The sequence below is a fragment of the Garra rufa genome, chromosome 2, assembly GCF_049309525.1.
Source record: "Garra rufa chromosome 2, GarRuf1.0, whole genome shotgun sequence".
In the NCBI taxonomy this organism is placed as follows: Eukaryota; Metazoa; Chordata; class Actinopteri; order Cypriniformes; family Cyprinidae; genus Garra; species Garra rufa.
In genome coordinates this window covers 54,268,840-54,288,056 of record NC_133362.1, presented here as the reverse complement: position 1 = coordinate 54,288,056, position 19,217 = coordinate 54,268,840, and the positions used below count along the sequence as shown (strand labels likewise).

The 19,217-nt window shown below is 49.9% G+C and overlaps 1 protein-coding gene and 17 non-coding genes across 18 annotated transcripts in view; 9 read left to right on the top strand and 9 right to left on the bottom strand.

Moving 5' to 3' along the window:
* LOC141325610 (uncharacterized) overlaps positions 1 to 19,217 on the top strand; it is a 241,861-nt gene that overhangs the window by 109,211 nt on the left and 113,433 nt on the right. The gene's annotated exons all lie outside the window — the stretch shown is intronic.
* On the top strand, positions 1,652 to 1,723 carry trnae-cuc (transfer RNA glutamic acid (anticodon CUC)). The gene has a single exon. It is a non-coding gene; the product is annotated as a tRNA-Glu (tRNA).
* On the bottom strand, positions 1,830 to 1,913 carry trnay-gua (transfer RNA tyrosine (anticodon GUA)). The gene is given in 2 exon segments: positions 1,830 to 1,865; positions 1,877 to 1,913. It is a non-coding gene; the product is annotated as a tRNA-Tyr (tRNA).
* Positions 3,582 to 3,653, top strand: trnae-cuc (transfer RNA glutamic acid (anticodon CUC)). Its single transcript has one exon. It is a non-coding gene; the product is annotated as a tRNA-Glu (tRNA).
* Positions 3,761 to 3,844, bottom strand: trnay-gua (transfer RNA tyrosine (anticodon GUA)). The gene is given in 2 exon segments: positions 3,761 to 3,796; positions 3,808 to 3,844. It is a non-coding gene; the product is annotated as a tRNA-Tyr (tRNA).
* On the top strand, positions 6,380 to 6,451 carry trnae-cuc (transfer RNA glutamic acid (anticodon CUC)). The gene has a single exon. It is a non-coding gene; the product is annotated as a tRNA-Glu (tRNA).
* On the bottom strand, positions 6,558 to 6,641 carry trnay-gua (transfer RNA tyrosine (anticodon GUA)). Its single transcript is given in 2 exon segments — positions 6,558 to 6,593; positions 6,605 to 6,641. It is a non-coding gene; the product is annotated as a tRNA-Tyr (tRNA).
* On the bottom strand, positions 8,658 to 8,729 carry trnae-uuc (transfer RNA glutamic acid (anticodon UUC)). Its single transcript has one exon. It is a non-coding gene; the product is annotated as a tRNA-Glu (tRNA).
* Positions 9,253 to 9,324, top strand: trnae-cuc (transfer RNA glutamic acid (anticodon CUC)). Its single transcript has one exon. It is a non-coding gene; the product is annotated as a tRNA-Glu (tRNA).
* On the bottom strand, positions 9,433 to 9,516 carry trnay-gua (transfer RNA tyrosine (anticodon GUA)). The gene is given in 2 exon segments: positions 9,433 to 9,468; positions 9,480 to 9,516. It is a non-coding gene; the product is annotated as a tRNA-Tyr (tRNA).
* On the top strand, positions 11,184 to 11,255 carry trnae-cuc (transfer RNA glutamic acid (anticodon CUC)). The gene has a single exon. It is a non-coding gene; the product is annotated as a tRNA-Glu (tRNA).
* On the bottom strand, positions 11,362 to 11,445 carry trnay-gua (transfer RNA tyrosine (anticodon GUA)). Its single transcript is given in 2 exon segments — positions 11,362 to 11,397; positions 11,409 to 11,445. It is a non-coding gene; the product is annotated as a tRNA-Tyr (tRNA).
* On the top strand, positions 13,114 to 13,185 carry trnae-cuc (transfer RNA glutamic acid (anticodon CUC)). Its single transcript has one exon. It is a non-coding gene; the product is annotated as a tRNA-Glu (tRNA).
* trnay-gua (transfer RNA tyrosine (anticodon GUA)) lies at positions 13,292 to 13,375 on the bottom strand. The gene is given in 2 exon segments: positions 13,292 to 13,327; positions 13,339 to 13,375. It is a non-coding gene; the product is annotated as a tRNA-Tyr (tRNA).
* Positions 15,044 to 15,115, top strand: trnae-cuc (transfer RNA glutamic acid (anticodon CUC)). The gene has a single exon. It is a non-coding gene; the product is annotated as a tRNA-Glu (tRNA).
* Positions 15,222 to 15,305, bottom strand: trnay-gua (transfer RNA tyrosine (anticodon GUA)). Its single transcript is given in 2 exon segments — positions 15,222 to 15,257; positions 15,269 to 15,305. It is a non-coding gene; the product is annotated as a tRNA-Tyr (tRNA).
* trnae-cuc (transfer RNA glutamic acid (anticodon CUC)) lies at positions 17,390 to 17,461 on the top strand. Its single transcript has one exon. It is a non-coding gene; the product is annotated as a tRNA-Glu (tRNA).
* Positions 17,570 to 17,653, bottom strand: trnay-gua (transfer RNA tyrosine (anticodon GUA)). The gene is given in 2 exon segments: positions 17,570 to 17,605; positions 17,617 to 17,653. It is a non-coding gene; the product is annotated as a tRNA-Tyr (tRNA).

Below are 19,217 nucleotides of genomic sequence, written 5' to 3'. Positions count from 1 at the left end.
CACAACCTCGGCCTATTATGTTTCTGCAGCTCGACTACTGGCCAAAAAATGGCATTCGATGCAGGAAGACGTGCGGCCCGTTTTGAAGAGGCAAGCAAAGAGGAGCCCGCCTTCCAATACCGGGAGTCGAACCCGGGCCGCCTGGGTGAAATCCAGGAATCCTGACTGGTAGCAAAAAGGAGCCCGCCATCCCTTACCGGGAGTCAAACCAAGGCCGCCTGGGTGAAAACCAGGAATCCTGACCGCTAGACCATATGGGAACTGGTCAGTGGAAGCCTTGTCCGTGTTAAAAAAAAAGATTTTAAACTGCATTACGCAAAAATTTGGATTTGGCGGCGATCACACCGAACGCGCTTTTGCAGTTGGAGGTGCTTCTTTTGAATGGTTTTCTGTTGGCAGTGAGCGTTCTGCGCGCTGTTTATGCGCCCCGGCGCCTCACGTTTGTGCAGGAGCGCTCTGAGCGCCTGAAGTTGAAAAAAAAAATCAACACTGAGCGGAAAAATGCCCAACGTCATTCGCGTTCTTTTCCATTGTCCAATCGAATGAATGGAGAGGCGGGTCTTCTGTTGTGGTGACGAAAGTTTACCGTTGCTTAAAAAGTCCAGAGACTGCAAGAAATTGAGGAGAAACCTTTGGTGTCTATCGTGGGTAACCCGGAGCTGTATTATTTATGTTTCTGCTAATATGACAGTATACTAAATGGCAAAAACTAAGATTTTAGAGCACTCGCGTTATAATCCTTTGATTTGACTGACAGGACAGCTGTTTTTGTCGTTGCTTAAAACTAAAATAGGCGTTTGGTGTTTTTATTTAAACCTAAATAAGTTCGTCTACCAGCTGAGCTATCGAAGGCACGGGTCGGTGGGGTCACAAACTCGGCCTATTATGTTTCTGCAGCTCGACTACTGGCCAAAAAATGGCTTTCGATGCAGGAAGACGTGCGGCCCGTTTTGAAGAGGCAAGCAAAGAGGAGCCCGCTTTCCAATACCGGGAGTCGAACCCGGGCCGCCTGGGTGAAATCCAGGAATCCTGACTGGTAGCAAAAAGGAGCCCGCCATCCCTTACCGGGAGTCAATCCAAGGCCGCCTGGGTGAAAACCAGGAATCCTGACCGCTAGACCATATGGGAACTGGTCGGTGGAAGCCTTGTCCGGGTAAAATTTTTTTTCCAAAAATACTCACGCCACGCATTCGAAAAAACAAGCGTGGTCTTGCATTGTAACCGTTATCTCAAGGAAAAACACCCTATTGCCGATCTGTCAAGGTTCAGAATAGAAAAAAGCATGAGATTAACGATGAAACTGAGACACGCTTTTAACCGGGTAAATTGCTGATTATTGGCTAGTTCGGATTTCATTTCGTGTCCAACTTTTCCTCAAAGCCCGGGTGGCACGTAGGAATAGGGCAACAATTCGGCAAGCCCGTGACATCAAAACCATACTGCATTACGCAAAAAGCAGAGAGCGAGCCAGACAGGAGTCGGACCTAGAGTCTTCTGATCCGTAGTCGGACGCGTTATCCATTGCGCCACTGGCCCACCGTCTGGGGGACCTCGTGCTTGCACCCGACTTGTTGGTTTTCGACGTGACAGAAGCCTGTATTGCTGTCTGCTTATTCTCATGGTATTAGCAGGCCAGCTTTTGATATGCTCTTCCCTGGTGGTCTAGTGGTTAGGATTCGGCGCTCTCACCGCCACGGCCCGGGTTCGATTCCCGGTCAGGGAATGTGCTTTTGCCTCCCCCCCCAATGGCAGACTGTGAAATCAAGCTCTGTTGGCCGCTTTCAGAAGCCCAAACCCCCCAAAAAAAGGTGGGCACGTGAAAAACAAACTCCTTCGAGCCGGAGTCGAACCAGCGACCTAAGGATTGCCGACGCCTCTACAGTCCTCCGCTCTACCAGCTGAGCTATCGAAGGCATGGGTCGGTGGGGTCACAACCTCGGCCTATTATGTTTCTGCAGCTCGACTACTGGCCAAAAAATGGCTTTCGATGCAGGAAGACGTGCGGCCCGTTTTGAAGAGGCAAGCAAAGAGGAGCCCGCTTTCCAATACCGGGAGTCGAACCCGGGCCGCCTGGGTGAAATCCAGGAATCCTGACTGGTAGCAAAAAGGAGCCCGCCATCCCTTACCGGGAGTCAATCCAAGGCCGCCTGGGTGAAAATCAGGAATCCTGACCGCTAGACCATATGGGAACTGGTCAGTGGAAGCCTTGTCCGTGTAAAAAAAAAAGATTTTAAACTGCATTACGCAAAAATTTGGATTTGGCGGCGATCACACCGAACGCGCTTTTGCAGTTGGAGGCGCTTCTTTTGAATGGTTTTCTGTTGGCAGTGAGCGTTCTGCGCGCTGTTTATGCGCCCCGGCGCCTCACGTTTCTGCAGGAGCGCTCTGAGCGCCTGAAGTTGAAAAAAAAAATCAACACTGAGCGGAAAAATGCCCAACGTCATTCGCGTTCTTTTCCATTGTCCAATCGAATGAATGGAGAGGCGGGTCTTCTGTTGTGGTGACGAAAGTTTACCGTTGCTTAAAAAGTCCAGAGACTGCAAGAAATGGAGGAGAAACCTTTGGTGTCTATCGTGGGTAACCCGGAGCTGTATTATTTATGTTTCTGCTAATATGACAGTATACTAAATGGCAAAAACTACGATTTTAGAGCACTCGCGTTATAATCCTTTGATTTGACTGACAGGACAGCTGTTTTTGTCGTTGCTTAAAACTAAAATAGGCGTTTGGTGTTTTTATTTAAACCTAAATAAGTTCGTCTACCAGCTGAGCTATCGAAGGCACGGGTCTGTGGGGTCCCAACCTCGGCCTATTATGTTTCTGCAGCTCGACTGCTGGCCAAAAAATGGCTTTCGACGCAAAAAGACGTGTGGCCCGTTTTGAAGAGGCAAGCAAAGAGGAGCCCGCCTTCCAATACCGGGAGTCGAACCCTGGCCGCCTGGGTGAAAACCAGGAATCCTGACTGGTAGCAAAAAGGAGCCCGCCTTCCCATACCGGGAGTCGAACCCGGGCCGTCTGGGTGAAAACCAGGAATCCTGACCGCTAGACCTTATAGGAACTGGTCAGTGGAAGCCTTGTCCGGGTAAAAATTTTTTTTCCAAAAATACTCACGCCACGCATTCGAAAAAACAAGCGTGGTCTTGCATTGTAACCGTTATCTCAAGGAAAAACACCCTATTGCCGATCTGTCAAGGTTCAGAATAGAAAAAAGCATGAGATTAACGATGAAACTGAGACACGCTTTTAACCGGGTAAATTGCTGATTATTGGCTAGTTCGGATTTCATTTCGTGTCCAACTTTTCCTCAAAGCCCGGGTGGCACGTAGGAATAGGGCAACAATTCGGCAAGCCCGTGACATCAAAACCATACTGCATTACGCAAAAAGCAGAGAGCGAGCCAGACAGGAGTCGGACCTAGAGTCTTCTGATCCGTAGTCGGACGCGTTATCCATTGCGCCACTGGCCCACCGTCTGGGGGACCTCGTGCTTGCACCCGACTTGTTGGTTTTCGACGTGACAGAAGCCTGTATTGCTGTCTGCTTATTCTCATGGTATTAGCAGGCCAGCTTTTGATATGCTCTTCCCTGGTGGTCTAGTGGTTAGGATTCGGCGCTCTCACCGCCGCGGCCCGGGTTCGATTCCCGGTCAGGGAATGTGCTTTTGCCTCCCCCCCCAATGGCAGACTGTGAAATCAAGCTCTGTTGGCCGCTTTCAGAAGCCCAAACCCCCCAAAAAAAAGGTGGGCACGTGAAAAACAAACTCCTTCGAGCCGGAGTCGAACCAGCGACCTAAGGATTGCCGACGCCTCTACAGTCCTCCGCTCTACCAGCTGAGCTATCGAAGGCACGGGTCGGTGGGGTCACAACCTCGGCCTATTATGTTTCTGCAGCTCGACTACTGGCCAAAAAATGGCTTTCGATGCAGGAAGACGTGCGGCCCGTTTTGAAGAGGCAAGCAAAGAGGAGCCCGCTTTCCAATACCGGGAGTCGAACCCGGGCCGCCTGGGTGAAATCCAGGAATCCTGACTGGTAGCAAAAAGGAGCCCGCCATCCCTTACCGGGAGTCAATCCAAGGCCGCCTGGGTGAAAATCAGGAATCCTGACCGCTAGACCATATGGGAACTGGTCAGTGGAAGCCTTGTCCGTGTAAAAAAAAAAGATTTTAAACTGCATTACGCAAAAATTTGGATTTGGCGGCGATCACACCGAACGCGCTTTTGCAGTTGGAGGCGCTTCTTTTGAATGGTTTTCTGTTGGCAGTGAGCGTTCTGCGCGCTGTTTATGCGCCCCGGCGCCTCACGTTTGTGCAGGAGCGCTCTGAGCGCCTGAAGTTGAAAAAAAAAATCAACACTGAGCGGAAAAATGCCCAACGTCATTCACGTTCTTTTCCATTGTCCAATCGAATGAATGGAGAGGCGGGTCTTCTGTTGTGGTGACGAAAGTTTACCGTTGCTTAAAAAGTCCAGAGACTGCAAGAAATGGAGGAGAAACCTTTGGTGTCTATCGTGGGTAACCCGGAGCTGTATTATTTATGTTTCTGCTAATATGACAGTTTACTTATCGGCAAAAACTAAGATTTTAGAGCACTCGCGTTATAATCCTTTGATTTGACTGACAGGACAGCTGTTTTTGTCGTTGCTTAAAACTAAAATAGGCGTTTGGTGTTTTTATTTAAACCTAAATAAGTTCGTCTACCAGCTGAGCTATCGAAGGCACGGGTCTGTGGGGTCCCAACCTCGGCCTATTATGTTTCTGCAGCTCGACTGCTGGCCAAAAAATGGCTTTCGACACAGAAAGACGTGTGGCCCGTTTTGAAGAGGCAAGCAAAGAGGAGCCCGCCTTCCAATACCGGGAGTCGAACCCTGGCCGCCTGGGTGAAAACCAGGAATCCTGACTGGTAGCAAAAAGGAGCCCGCCTTCCCATACCGGGAGTCGAACCCGGGCCGCCTGGGTGAAAACCAAGAAGCCTGACCGCTAGACCATATGCAAACTGGTCAGTGGAAGCCTTGTCCGTGTAAAAAAAAAAGATTTTAAACTGCATTATGCAAAAATTTGGATTAGGTGACGATCACACCAAACGCGTTTTTGCAGTTGGAGGCGCCTTTTTGAATGGTTTTCTGTTGGCAGTGAGCGTTCTGCGCGCTGTTTATGCGCCCCGGCGCCTCACGTTTGTGCAGGAGCGCTCTGAGCGCCTGAAGTTGAAAAAAAAAATCAACACTGAGCGGAAAAATGCCCAACGTCATTCGCGTTCTTTTCCATTGTCCAATCGAATGAATGGAGAGGCGGGTCTTCTGTTGTGGTGACGAAAGTTTACCGTTGCTTAAAAAGTCCAGAGACTGCAAGAAATGGAGGAGAAACCTTTGGTGTCTATCGTGGGTAACCCGGAGCTGTATTATTTATGTTTCTGCTAATATGACAGTATACTAAATGGCAAAAACTACGATTTTAGAGCACTCGCGTTATAATCCTTTGATTTGACTGACAGGACAGCTGTTTTTGTCGTTGCTTAAAACTAAAATAGGCGTTTGGTGTTTTTATTTAAACCTAAATAAGTTCGTCTACCAGCTGAGCTATCGAAGGCACGGGTCTGTGGGGTCCCAACCTCGGCCTATTATGTTTCTGCAGCTCGACTGCTGGCCAAAAAATGGCTTTCGACGCAAAAAGACGTGTGGCCCGTTTTGAAGAGGCAAGCAAAGAGGAGCCCGCCTTCCAATACCGGGAGTCGAACCCTGGCCGCCTGGGTGAAAACCAGGAATCCTGACTGGTAGCAAAAAGGAGCCCGCCTTCCCATACCGGGAGTCGAACCCGGGCCGTCTGGGTGAAAACCAGGAATCCTGACCGCTAGACCTTATAGGAACTGGTCAGTGGAAGCCTTGTCCGGGTAAAAATTTTTTTTCCAAAAATACTCACGCCACGCATTCGAAAAAACAAGCGTGGTCTTGCATTGTAACCGTTATCTCAAGGAAAAACACCCTATTGCCGATCTGTCAAGGTTCAGAATAGAAAAAAGCATGAGATTAACGATGAAACTGAGACACGCTTTTAACCGGGTAAATTGCTGATTATTGGCTAGTTCGGATTTCATTTCGTGTCCAACTTTTCCTCAAAGCCCGGGTGGCACGTAGGAATAGGGCAACAATTCGGCAAGCCCGTGACATCAAAACCATACTGCATTACGCAAAAAGCAGAGAGCGAGCCAGACAGGAGTCGGACCTAGAGTCTTCTGATCCGTAGTCGGACGCGTTATCCATTGCGCCACTGGCCCACCGTCTGGGGGACCTCGTGCTTGCACCCGACTTGTTGGTTTTCGACGTGACAGAAGCCTGTATTGCTGTCTGCTTATTCTCATGGTATTAGCAGGCCAGCTTTTGATATGCTCTTCCCTGGTGGTCTAGTGGTTAGGATTCGGCGCTCTCACCGCCGCGGCCCGGGTTCGATTCCCGGTCAGGGAATGTGCTTTTGCCTCCCCCCCCAATGGCAGACTGTGAAATCAAGCTCTGTTGGCCGCTTTCAGAAGCCCAAACCCCCCAAAAAAAGGTGGGCACGTGAAAAACAAACTCCTTCGAGCCGGAGTCGAACCAGCGACCTAAGGATTGCCGACGCCTCTACAGTCCTCCGCTCTACCAGCTGAGCTATCGAAGGCACGGGTCGGTGGGGTCACAACCTCGGCCTATTATGTTTCTGCAGCTCGACTACTGGCCAAAAAATGGCTTTCGATGCAGGAAGACGTGCGGCCCGTTTTGAAGAGGCAAGCAAAGAGGAGCCCGCTTTCCAATACCGGGAGTCGAACCCGGGCCGCCTGGGTGAAATCCAGGAATCCTGACTGGTAGCAAAAAGGAGCCCGCCATCCCTTACCGGGAGTCAATCCAAGGCCGCCTGGGTGAAAATCAGGAATCCTGACCGCTAGACCATATGGGAACTGGTCAGTGGAAGCCTTGTCCGTGTAAAAAAAAAAGATTTTAAACTGCATTACGCAAAAATTTGGATTTGGCGGCGATCACACCGAACGCGCTTTTGCAGTTGGAGGCGCTTCTTTTGAATGGTTTTCTGTTGGCAGTGAGCGTTCTGCGCGCTGTTTATGCGCCCCGGCGCCTCACGTTTGTGCAGGAGCGCTCTGAGCGCCTGAAGTTGAAAAAAAAAATCAACACTGAGCGGAAAAATGCCCAACGTCATTCGCGTTCTTTTCCATTGTCCAATCGAATGAATGGAGAGGCGGGTCTTCTGTTGTGGTGACGAAAGTTTACCGTTGCTTAAAAAGTCCAGAGACTGCAAGAAATGGAGGAGAAACCTTTGGTGTCTATCGTGGGTAACCCGGAGCTGTATTATTTATGTTTCTGCTAATATGACAGTTTACTTATCGGCAAAAACTAAGATTTTAGAGCACTCGCGTTATAATCCTTTGATTTGACTGACAGGACAGCTGTTTTTGTCGTTGCTTAAAACTAAAATAGGCGTTTGGTGTTTTTATTTAAACCTAAATAAGTTCGTCTACCAGCTGAGCTATCGAAGGCACGGGTCTGTGGGGTCCCAACCTCGGCCTATTATGTTTCTGCAGCTCGACTGCTGGCCAAAAAATGGCTTTCGACACAGAAAGACGTGTGGCCCGTTTTGAAGAGGCAAGCAAAGAGGAGCCCGCCTTCCAATACCGGGAGTCGAACCCTGGCCGCCTGGGTGAAAACCAGGAATCCTGACTGGTAGCAAAAAGGAGCCCGCCTTCCCATACCGGGAGTCGAACCCGGGCCGCCTGGGTGAAAACCAAGAAGCCTGACCGCTAGACCATATGCAAACTGGTCAGTGGAAGCCTTGTCCGTGTAAAAAAAAAAGATTTTAAACTGCATTATGCAAAAATTTGGATTAGGTGACGATCACACCAAACGCGTTTTTGCAGTTGGAGGCGCCTTTTTGAATGGTTTTCTGTTGGCAGTGAGCGTTCTGCGCGCTGTTTATGCGCCCCGGCGCCTCACGTTTGTGCAGGAGCGCTCTGAGCGCCTGAAGTTGAAAAAAAAAATCAACACTGAGCGGAAAAATGCCCAACGTCATTCGCGTTCTTTTCCATTGTCCAATCGAATGAATGGAGAGGCGGGTCTTCTGTTGTGGTGACGAAAGTTTACCGTTGCTTAAAAAGTCCAGAGACTGCAAGAAATGGAGGAGAAACCTTTGGTGTCTATCGTGGGTAACCCGGAGCTGTATTATTTATGTTTCTGCTAATATGACAGTATACTAAATGGCAAAAACTACGATTTTAGAGCACTCGCGTTATAATCCTTTGATTTGACTGACAGGACAGCTGTTTTTGTCGTTGCTTAAAACTAAAATAGGCGTTTGGTGTTTTTATTTAAACCTAAATAAGTTCGTCTACCAGCTGAGCTATCGAAGGCACGGGTCTGTGGGGTCCCAACCTCGGCCTATTATGTTTCTGCAGCTCGACTGCTGGCCAAAAAATGGCTTTCGACGCAAAAAGACGTGTGGCCCGTTTTGAAGAGGCAAGCAAAGAGGAGCCCGCCTTCCAATACTGGGAGTCGAACCCTGGCCGCCTGGGTGAAAACCAGGAATCCTGACTGGTAGCAAAAAGGAGCCCGCCTTCCCATACCGGGAGTCGAACCCGGGCCGTCTGGGTGAAAACCAGGAATCCTGACTGGTAGCAAAAAGGAGCCCGCCTTCCCATACCGGGAGTCGAACCCGGGCCGTCTGGGTGAAAACCAGGAATCCTGACCGCTAGACCATATGGGAACTGGTCAGTGGAAGCCTTGTCCGGGTAAAAATTTTTCTCCAAAAATACTCACGCCACGCATTCGAAAAAACAAGCGTGGTCTTGCATTGTAACCGTTATCTCAAGGAAAAACACCCTATTGCCGATCTGTCAAGGTTCAGAATAGAAAAAAGCATGAGATTAACGATGAAACTGAGACACGCTTTTAACCGGGTAAATTGCTGATTATTGGCTAGTTCGGATTTCATTTCGTGTCCAACTTTTCCTCAAAGCCCGGGTGGCACGTAGGAATAGGGCAACAATTCGGCAAGCCCGTGACATCAAAACCATACTGCATTACGCAAAAAGCAGAGAGCGAGACAGCCAGGAGTCGGACCTAGCGTCTTCTGATCCGTAGACAGACGCGTTATCCATTGCGCCACTGGCCCACCGTCTGGGGAACCTCGTGCTTGCGCCCGACTTGTTGGTTTTCCACGTGACAGAAGCCTGTATTGCTGTCTGCTTGTTCTCATGGTATTAGCAGGCCAGCGTTTGATAAGCTCTTCCCTGGTGGTCTAGTGGTTAGGATTCGGGGCTCTCACCGCCGCGGCCCGGGTTCGATTCCCGGTCAGGGAATGTGCTTTTGCCTCCCCCCCCCAACGGCAGACTGTGAAATCAAGCTCTGTTTGCCGCTTTCAGAAGGCCAAACCCCCTCAAAAAAAGGTGGGCACGTGAAAAACGAACTCCTTCGAGCCGGAGTCGAACCAGCGACCTAAGGATTGCCGACGCCTCTACAGTCCTCCGCTCTACCAGCTGAGCTATCGAAGGCACGGGTCGGTGGGGTCACAACCTCGGCCTATTATGTTTCTGCAGCTCGACTACTGGCCAAAAAATGGCATTCGATGCAGGAAGACGTGCGGCCCGTTTTGAAGAGGCAAGCAAAGAGGAGCCCGCCTTCCAATACCGGGAGTCGAACCCGGGCCGCCTGGGTGAAATCCAGGAATCCTGACTGGTAGCAAAAAGGAGCCCGCCATCCCTTACCGGGAGTCAAACCAAGGCCGCCTGGGTGAAAACCAGGAATCCTGACCGCTAGACCATATGGGAACTGGTCAGTGGAAGCCTTGTCCGTGTTAAAAAAAAAGATTTTAAACTGCATTACGCAAAAATTTGGATTTGGCGGCGATCACACCGAACGCGCTTTTGCAGTTGGAGGTGCTTCTTTTGAATGGTTTTCTGTTGGCAGTGAGCGTTCTGCGCGCTGTTTATGCGCCCCGGCGCCTCACGTTTGTGCAGGAGCGCTCTGAGCGCCTGAAGTTGAAAAAAAAAATCAACACTGAGCGGAAAAATACCCAACGTCATTCGCGTTCTTTTCCATTGTCCAATCGAATGAATGGAGAGGCGGGTCTTCTGTTGTGGTGACGAAAGTTTACCGTTGCTTAAAAAGTCCAGAGACTGCAAGAAATTGAGGAGAAACCTTTGGTGTCTATCGTGGGTAACCCGGAGCTGTATTATTTATGTTTCTGCTAATATGACAGTATACTAAATGGCAAAAACTAAGATTTTAGAGCACTCGCGTTATAATCCTTTGATTTGACTGACAGGACAGCTGTTTTTGTTGTTGCTTAAAACTAAAATAGGCGTTTGGTGTTTTTATTTAAACCTAAATAAGTTCGTCTACCAGCTGAGCTATCGAAGGCACGGGTCGGTGGGGTCACAAACTCGGCCTATTATGTTTCTGCAGCTCGACTACTGGCCAAAAAATGGCTTTCGATGCAGGAAGACGTGCGGCCCGTTTTGAAGAGGCAAGCAAAGAGGAGCCCGCTTTCCAATACCAGGAGTCGAACCCGGGCCGCCTGGGTGAAATCCAGGAATCCTGACTGGTAGCAAAAAGGAGCCCGCCATCCCTTACCGGGAGTCAATCCAAGGCCGCCTGGGTGAAAACCAGGAATCCTGACCGCTAGACCATATGGGAACTGGTCGGTGGAAGCCTTGTCCGGGTAAAATTTTTTTTCCAAAAATACTCACGCCACGCATTCGAAAAAACAAGCGTGGTCTTGCATTGTAACCGTTATCTCAAGGAAAAACACCCTATTGCCGATCTGTCAAGGTTCAGAATAGAAAAAAGCATGAGATTAACGATGAAACTGAGACACGCTTTTAACCGGGTAAATTGCTGATTATTGGCTAGTTCGGATTTCATTTCGTGTCCAACTTTTCCTCAAAGCCCGGGTGGCACGTAGGAATAGGGCAACAATTCGGCAAGCCCGTGACATCAAAACCATACTGCATTACGCAAAAAGCAGAGAGCGAGCCAGACAGGAGTCGGACCTAGAGTCTTCTGATCCGTAGTCGGACGCGTTATCCATTGCGCCACTGGCCCACCGTCTGGGGGACCTCGTGCTTGCACCCGACTTGTTGGTTTTCGACGTGACAGAAGCCTGTATTGCTGTCTGCTTATTCTCATGGTATTAGCAGGCCAGCTTTTGATATGCTCTTCCCTGGTGGTCTAGTGGTTAGGATTCGGCGCTCTCACCGCCGCGGCCCGGGTTCGATTCCCGGTCAGGGAATGTGCTTTTGCCTCCCCCCCCAATGGCAGACTGTGAAATCAAGCTCTGTTGGCCGCTTTCAGAAGCCCAAACCCCCCAAAAAAAGGTGGGCACGTGAAAAACAAACTCCTTCGAGCCGGAGTCGAACCAGCGACCTAAGGATTGCCGACGCCTCTACAGTCCTCCGCTCTACCAGCTGAGCTATCGAAGGCATGGGTCGGTGGGGTCACAACCTCGGCCTATTATGTTTCTGCAGCTCGACTACTGGCCAAAAAATGGCTTTCGATGCAGGAAGACGTGCGGCCCGTTTTGAAGAGGCAAGCAAAGAGGAGCCCGCTTTCCAATACCGGGAGTCGAACCCGGGCCGCCTGGGTGAAATCCAGGAATCCTGACTGGTAGCAAAAAGGAGCCCGCCATCCCTTACCGGGAGTCAATCCAAGGCCGCCTGGGTGAAAATCAGGAATCCTGACCGCTAGACCATATGGGAACTGGTCAGTGGAAGCCTTGTCCGTGTAAAAAAAAAAGATTTTAAACTGCATTACGCAAAAATTTGGATTTGGCGGCGATCACACCGAACGCGCTTTTGCAGTTGGAGGCGCTTCTTTTGAATGGTTTTCTGTTGGCAGTGAGCGTTCTGCGCGCTGTTTATGCGCCCCGGCGCCTCACGTTTGTGCAGGAGCGCTCTGAGCGCCTGAAGTTGAAAAAAAAAATCAACACTGAGCGGAAAAATGCCCAACGTCATTCGCGTTCTTTTCCATTGTCCAATCGAATGAATGGAGAGGCGGGTCTTCTGTTGTGGTGACGAAAGTTTACCGTTGCTTAAAAAGTCCAGAGACTGCAAGAAATGGAGGAGAAACCTTTGGTGTCTATCGTGGGTAACCCGGAGCTGTATTATTTATGTTTCTGCTAATATGACAGTATACTAAATGGCAAAAACTACGATTTTAGAGCACTCGCGTTATAATCCTTTGATTTGACTGACAGGACAGCTGTTTTTGTCGTTGCTTAAAACTAAAATAGGCGTTTGGTGTTTTTATTTAAACCTAAATAAGTTCGTCTACCAGCTGAGCTATCGAAGGCACGGGTCTGTGGGGTCCCAACCTCGGCCTATTATGTTTCTGCAGCTCGACTGCTGGCCAAAAAATGGCTTTCGACGCAAAAAGACGTGTGGCCCGTTTTGAAGAGGCAAGCAAAGAGGAGCCCGCCTTCCAATACCGGGAGTCGAACCCTGGCCGCCTGGGTGAAAACCAGGAATCCTGACTGGTAGCAAAAAGGAGCCCGCCTTCCCATACCGGGAGTCGAACCCGGGCCGTCTGGGTGAAAACCAGGAATCCTGACCGCTAGACCTTATAGGAACTGGTCAGTGGAAGCCTTGTCCGGGTAAAAATTTTTTTTCCAAAAATACTCACGCCACGCATTCGAAAAAACAAGCGTGGTCTTGCATTGTAACCGTTATCTCAAGGAAAAACACCCTATTGCCGATCTGTCAAGGTTCAGAATAGAAAAAAGCATGAGATTAACGATGAAACTGAGACACGCTTTTAACCGGGTAAATTGCTGATTATTGGCTAGTTCGGATTTCATTTCGTGTCCAACTTTTCCTCAAAGCCCGGGTGGCACGTAGGAATAGGGCAACAATTCGGCAAGCCCGTGACATCAAAACCATACTGCATTACGCAAAAAGCAGAGAGCGAGCCAGACAGGAGTCGGACCTAGAGTCTTCTGATCCGTAGTCGGACGCGTTATCCATTGCGCCACTGGCCCACCGTCTGGGGGACCTCGTGCTTGCACCCGACTTGTTGGTTTTCGACGTGACAGAAGCCTGTATTGCTGTCTGCTTATTCTCATGGTATTAGCAGGCCAGCTTTTGATATGCTCTTCCCTGGTGGTCTAGTGGTTAGGATTCGGCGCTCTCACCGCCGCGGCCCGGGTTCGATTCCCGGTCAGGGAATGTGCTTTTGCCTCCCCCCCCAATGGCAGACTGTGAAATCAAGCTCTGTTGGCCGCTTTCAGAAGCCCAAACCCCCCAAAAAAAGGTGGGCACGTGAAAAACAAACTCCTTCGAGCCGGAGTCGAACCAGCGACCTAAGGATTGCCGACGCCTCTACAGTCCTCCGCTCTACCAGCTGAGCTATCGAAGGCACGGGTCGGTGGGGTCACAACCTCGGCCTATTATGTTTCTGCAGCTCGACTACTGGCCAAAAAATGGCTTTCGATGCAGGAAGACGTGCGGCCCGTTTTGAAGAGGCAAGCAAAGAGGAGCCCGCTTTCCAATACCGGGAGTCGAACCCGGGCCGCCTGGGTGAAATCCAGGAATCCTGACTGGTAGCAAAAAGGAGCCCGCCATCCCTTACCGGGAGTCAATCCAAGGCCGCCTGGGTGAAAATCAGGAATCCTGACCGCTAGACCATATGGGAACTGGTCAGTGGAAGCCTTGTCCGTGTAAAAAAAAAAGATTTTAAACTGCATTACGCAAAAATTTGGATTTGGCGGCGATCACACCGAACGCGCTTTTGCAGTTGGAGGCGCTTCTTTTGAATGGTTTTCTGTTGGCAGTGAGCGTTCTGCGCGCTGTTTATGCGCCCCGGCGCCTCACGTTTGTGCAGGAGCGCTCTGAGCGCCTGAAGTTGAAAAAAAAAATCAACACTGAGCGGAAAAATGCCCAACGTCATTCGCGTTCTTTTCCATTGTCCAATCGAATGAATGGAGAGGCGGGTCTTCTGTTGTGGTGACGAAAGTTTACCGTTGCTTAAAAAGTCCAGAGACTGCAAGAAATGGAGGAGAAACCTTTGGTGTCTATCGTGGGTAACCCGGAGCTGTATTATTTATGTTTCTGCTAATATGACAGTATACTAAATGGCAAAAACTACGATTTTAGAGCACTCGCGTTATAATCCTTTGATTTGACTGACAGGACAGCTGTTTTTGTCGTTGCTTAAAACTAAAATAGGCGTTTGGTGTTTTTATTTAAACCTAAATAAGTTCGTCTACCAGCTGAGCTATCGAAGGCACGGGTCTGTGGGGTCCCAACCTCGGCCTATTATGTTTCTGCAGCTCGACTGCTGGCCAAAAAATGGCTTTCGACGCAAAAAGACGTGTGGCCCGTTTTGAAGAGGCAAGCAAAGAGGAGCCCGCCTTCCAATACCGGGAGTCGAACCCTGGCCGCCTGGGTGAAAACCAGGAATCCTGACTGGTAGCAAAAAGGAGCCCGCCTTCCCATACCGGGAGTCGAACCCGGGCCGTCTGGGTGAAAACCAGGAATCCTGACCGCTAGACCTTATAGGAACTGGTCAGTGGAAGCCTTGTCCGGGTAAAAATTTTTTTTCCAAAAATACTCACGCCACGCATTCGAAAAAACAAGCGTGGTCTTGCATTGTAACCGTTATCTCAAGGAAAAACACCCTATTGCCGATCTGTCAAGGTTCAGAATAGAAAAAAGCATGAGATTAACGATGAAACTGAGACACGCTTTTAACCGGGTAAATTGCTGATTATTGGCTAGTTCGGATTTCATTTCGTGTCCAACTTTTCCTCAAAGCCCGGGTGGCACGTAGGAATAGGGCAACAATTCGGCAAGCCCGTGACATCAAAACCATACTGCATTACGCAAAAAGCAGAGAGCGAGCCAGACAGGAGTCGGACCTAGAGTCTTCTGATCCGTAGTCGGACGCGTTATCCATTGCGCCACTGGCCCACCGTCTGGGGGACCTCGTGCTTGCACCCGACTTGTTGGTTTTCGACGTGACAGAAGCCTGTATTGCTGTCTGCTTATTCTCATGGTATTAGCAGGCCAGCTTTTGATATGCTCTTCCCTGGTGGTCTAGTGGTTAGGATTCGGCGCTCTCACCGCCGCGGCCCGGGTTCGATTCCCGGTCAGGGAATGTGCTTTTGCCTCCCCCCCCAATGGCAGACTGTGAAATCAAGCTCTGTTGGCCGCTTTCAGAAGCCCAAACCCCCCAAAAAAAGGTGGGCACGTGAAAAACAAACTCCTTCGAGCCGGAGTCGAACCAGCGACCTAAGGATTGCCGACGCCTCTACAGTCCTCCGCTCTACCAGCTGAGCTATCGAAGGCACGGGTCGGTGGGGTCACAACCTCGGCCTATTATGTTTCTGCAGCTCGACTACTGGCCAAAAAATGGCTTTCGATGCAGGAAGACGTGCGGCCCGTTTTGAAGAGGCAAGCAAAGAGGAGCCCGCTTTCCAATACCGGGAGTCGAACCCGGGCCGCCTGGGTGAAATCCAGGAATCCTGACTGGTAGCAAAAAGGAGCCCGCCATCCCTTACCGGGAGTCAATCCAAGGCCGCCTGGGTGAAAATCAGGAATCCTGACCGCTAGACCATATGGGAACTGGTCAGTGGAAGCCTTGTCCGTGTAAAAAAAAAAGATTTTAAACTGCATTACGCAAAAATTTGGATTTGGCGGCGATCACACCGAACGCGCTTTTGCAGTTGGAGGCGCTTCTTTTGAATGGTTTTCTGTTGGCAGTGAGCGTTCTGCGCGCTGTTTATGCGCCCCGGCGCCTCACGTTTGTGCAGGAGCGCTCTGAGCGCCTGAAGTTGAAAAAAAAAATCAACACTGAGCGGAAAAATGCCCAACGTCATTCACGTTCTTTTCCATTGTCCAATCGAATGAATGGAGAGGCGGGTCTTCTGTTGTGGTGACGAAAGTTTACCGTTGCTTAAAAAGTCCAGAGACTGCAAGAAATGGAGGAGAAACCTTTGGTGTCTATCGTGGGTAACCCGGAGCTGTATTATTTATGTTTCTGCTAATATGACAGTTTACTTATCGGCAAAAACTAAGATTTTAGAGCACTCGCGTTATAATCCTTTGATTTGACTGACAGGACAGCTGTTTTTGTCGTTGCTTAAAACTAAAATAGGCGTTTGGTGTTTTTATTTAAACCTAAATAAGTTCGTCTACCAGCTGAGCTATCGAAGGCACGGGTCTGTGGGGTCCCAACCTCGGCCTATTATGTTTCTGCAGCTCGACTGCTGGCCAAAAAATGGCTTTCGACACAGAAAGACGTGTGGCCCGTTTTGAAGAGGCAAGCAAAGAGGAGCCCGCCTTCCAATACCGGGAGTCGAACCCTGGCCGCCTGGGTGAAAACCAGGAATCCTGACTGGTAGCAAAAAGGAGCCCGCCTTCCCATACCGGGAGTCGAACCCGGGCCGCCTGGGTGAAAACCAAGAAGCCTGACCGCTAGACCATATGCAAACTGGTCAGTGGAAGCCTTGTCCGTGTAAAAAAAAAAGATTTTAAACTGCATTATGCAAAAATTTGGATTAGGTGACGATCACACCAAACGCGTTTTTGCAGTTGGAGGCGCCTTTTTGAATGGTTTTCTGTTGGCAGTGAGCGTTCTGCGCGCTGTTTATGCGCCCCGGCGCCTCACGTTTGTGCAGGAGCGCTCTGAGCGCCTGAAGTTGAAAAAAAAAATCAACACTGAGCGGAAAAATGCCCAACGTCATTCGCGTTCTTTTCCATTGTCCAATCGAATGAATGGAGAGGCGGGTCTTCTGTTGTGGTGACGAAAGTTTACCGTTGCTTAAAAAGTCCAGAGACTGCAAGAAATGGAGGAGAAACCTTTGGTGTCTATCGTGGGTAACCCGGAGCTGTATTATTTATGTTTCTGCTAATATGACAGTATACTAAATGGCAAAAACTACGATTTTAGAGCACTCGCGTTATAATCCTTTGATTTGACTGACAGGACAGCTGTTTTTGTCGTTGCTTAAAACTAAAATAGGCGTTTGGTGTTTTTATTTAAACCTAAATAAGTTCGTCTACCAGCTGAGCTATCGAAGGCACGGGTCTGTGGGGTCCCAACCTCGGCCTATTATGTTTCTGCAGCTCGACTGCTGGCCAAAAAATGGCTTTCGACGCAAAAAGACGTGTGGCCCGTTTTGAAGAGGCAAGCAAAGAGGAGCCCGCCTTCCAATACTGGGAGTCGAACCCTGGCCGCCTGGGTGAAAACCAGGAATCCTGACTGGTAGCAAAAAGGAGCCCGCCTTCCCATACCGGGAGTCGAACCACTGGCCCACCGTCTGGGGAACCTCGTGCTTGCGCCCGACTTGTTGGTTTTCCACGTGACAGAAGCCTGTATTGCTGTCTGCTTGTTCTCATGGTATTAGCAGGCCAGCGTTTGATAAGCTCTTCCCTGGTGGTCTAGTGGTTAGGATTCGGGGCTCTCACCGCCGCGGCCCGGGTTCGATTCCCGGTCAGGGAATGTGCTTTTGCCTCCCCCCCCCAACGGCAGACTGTGAAATCAAGCTCTGTTTGCCGCTTTCAGAAGGCCAAACCCCCTCAAAAAAAGGTGGGCACGTGAAAAACGAACTCCTTCGAGCCGGAGTCGAACCAGCGACCTAAGGATTGCCGACGCCTCTACAGTCCTCCGCTCTACCAGCTGAGCTATCGAAGGCACGGGTCGGTGGGGTCACAACCTCGGCCTATTATGTTTCTGCAGCTCGACTACTGGCCAAAAAATGGCATTCGATGCAGGAAGACGTGCGGCCCGTTTTGAAGAGGCAAGCAAAGAGGAGCCCGCCTTCCAATACCGGGAGTCGAACCCGGGCCGCCTGGGTGAAATCCAGGAATCCTGACTGGTAGCAAAAAGGAGCCCGCCATCCCTTACCGGGAGTCAAACCAAGGCCGCCTGGGTGAAAACCAGGAATCCTGACCGCTAGACCATATGGGAACTGGTCAGTGGAAGCCTTGTCCGTGTTAAAAAAAAAGATTTTAAACTGCATTACGCAAAAATTTGGATTTGGCGGCGATCACACCGAACGCGCTTTTGCAGTTGGAGGTGCTTCTTTTGAATGGTTTTCTGTTGGCAGTGAGCGTTCTGCGCGCTGTTTATGCGCCCCGGCGCCTCACGTTTGTGCAGGAGCGCTCTGAGCGCCTGAAGTTGAAAAAAAAAATCAACACTGAGCGGAAAAATGCCCAACGTCATTCGCGTTCTTTTCCATTGTCCAATCGAATGAATGGAGAGGCGGGTCTTCTGTTGTGGTGACGAAAGTTTACCGTTGCTTAAAAAGTCCAGAGACTGCAAGAAATTGAGGAGAAACCTTTGGTGTCTATCGTGGGTAACCCGGAGCTGTATTATTTATGTTTCTGCTACTATGACAGTATACTAAATGGCAAAAACTAAGATTTTAGAGCACTCGCGTTATAATCCTTTGATTTGACTGACAGGACAGCTGTTTTTGTCGTTGCTTAAAACTAAAATAGGCGTTTGGTGTTTTTATTTAAACCTAAATAAGTTCGTCTACCAGCTGAGCTATCGAAGGCACGGGTCGGTGGGGTCACAAACTCGGCCTATTATGTTTCTGCAGCTCGACTACTGGCCAAAAAATGGCTTTCGATGCAGGAAGACGTGCGGCCCGTTTTGAAGAGGCAAGCAAAGAGGAGCCCGCTTTCCAATACCGGGAGTCGAACCCGGGCCGCCTGGGTGAAATCCAGGAATCCTGACTGGTAGCAAAAAGGAGCCCGCCATCCCTTACCGGGAGTCAATCCAAGGCCGCCTGGGTGAAAACCAGGAATCCTGACCGCTAGACCATATGGGAACTGGTCGGTGGAAGCCTTGTCCGGGTAAAAATTTTTTTCCAAAAATACTCACGCCACGCATTCGAAAAAACAAGCGTGGTCTTGCATTGTAACCGTTATCTCAAGGAAAAACACCCTATTGCCGATCTGTCAAGGTTCAGAATAGAAAAAAGCATGAGATTAACGATGAAACTGAGACACGCTTTTAACCGGGTAAATTGCTGATTATTGGCTAGTTCGGATTTCATTTCGTGTCCAACTTTTCCTCAAAGCCCGGGTGGCACGTAGGAATAGGGCAACAATTCGGCAAGCCCGTGACATCAAAACCATACTGCATTACGCAAAAAGCAGAGAGCGAGACAGCCAGGAGTCGGACCTAGCGTCTTCTGATCCGTAGACAGACGCGTTATCCATTGCGCCACTGGCCCACCGTCTGGGGG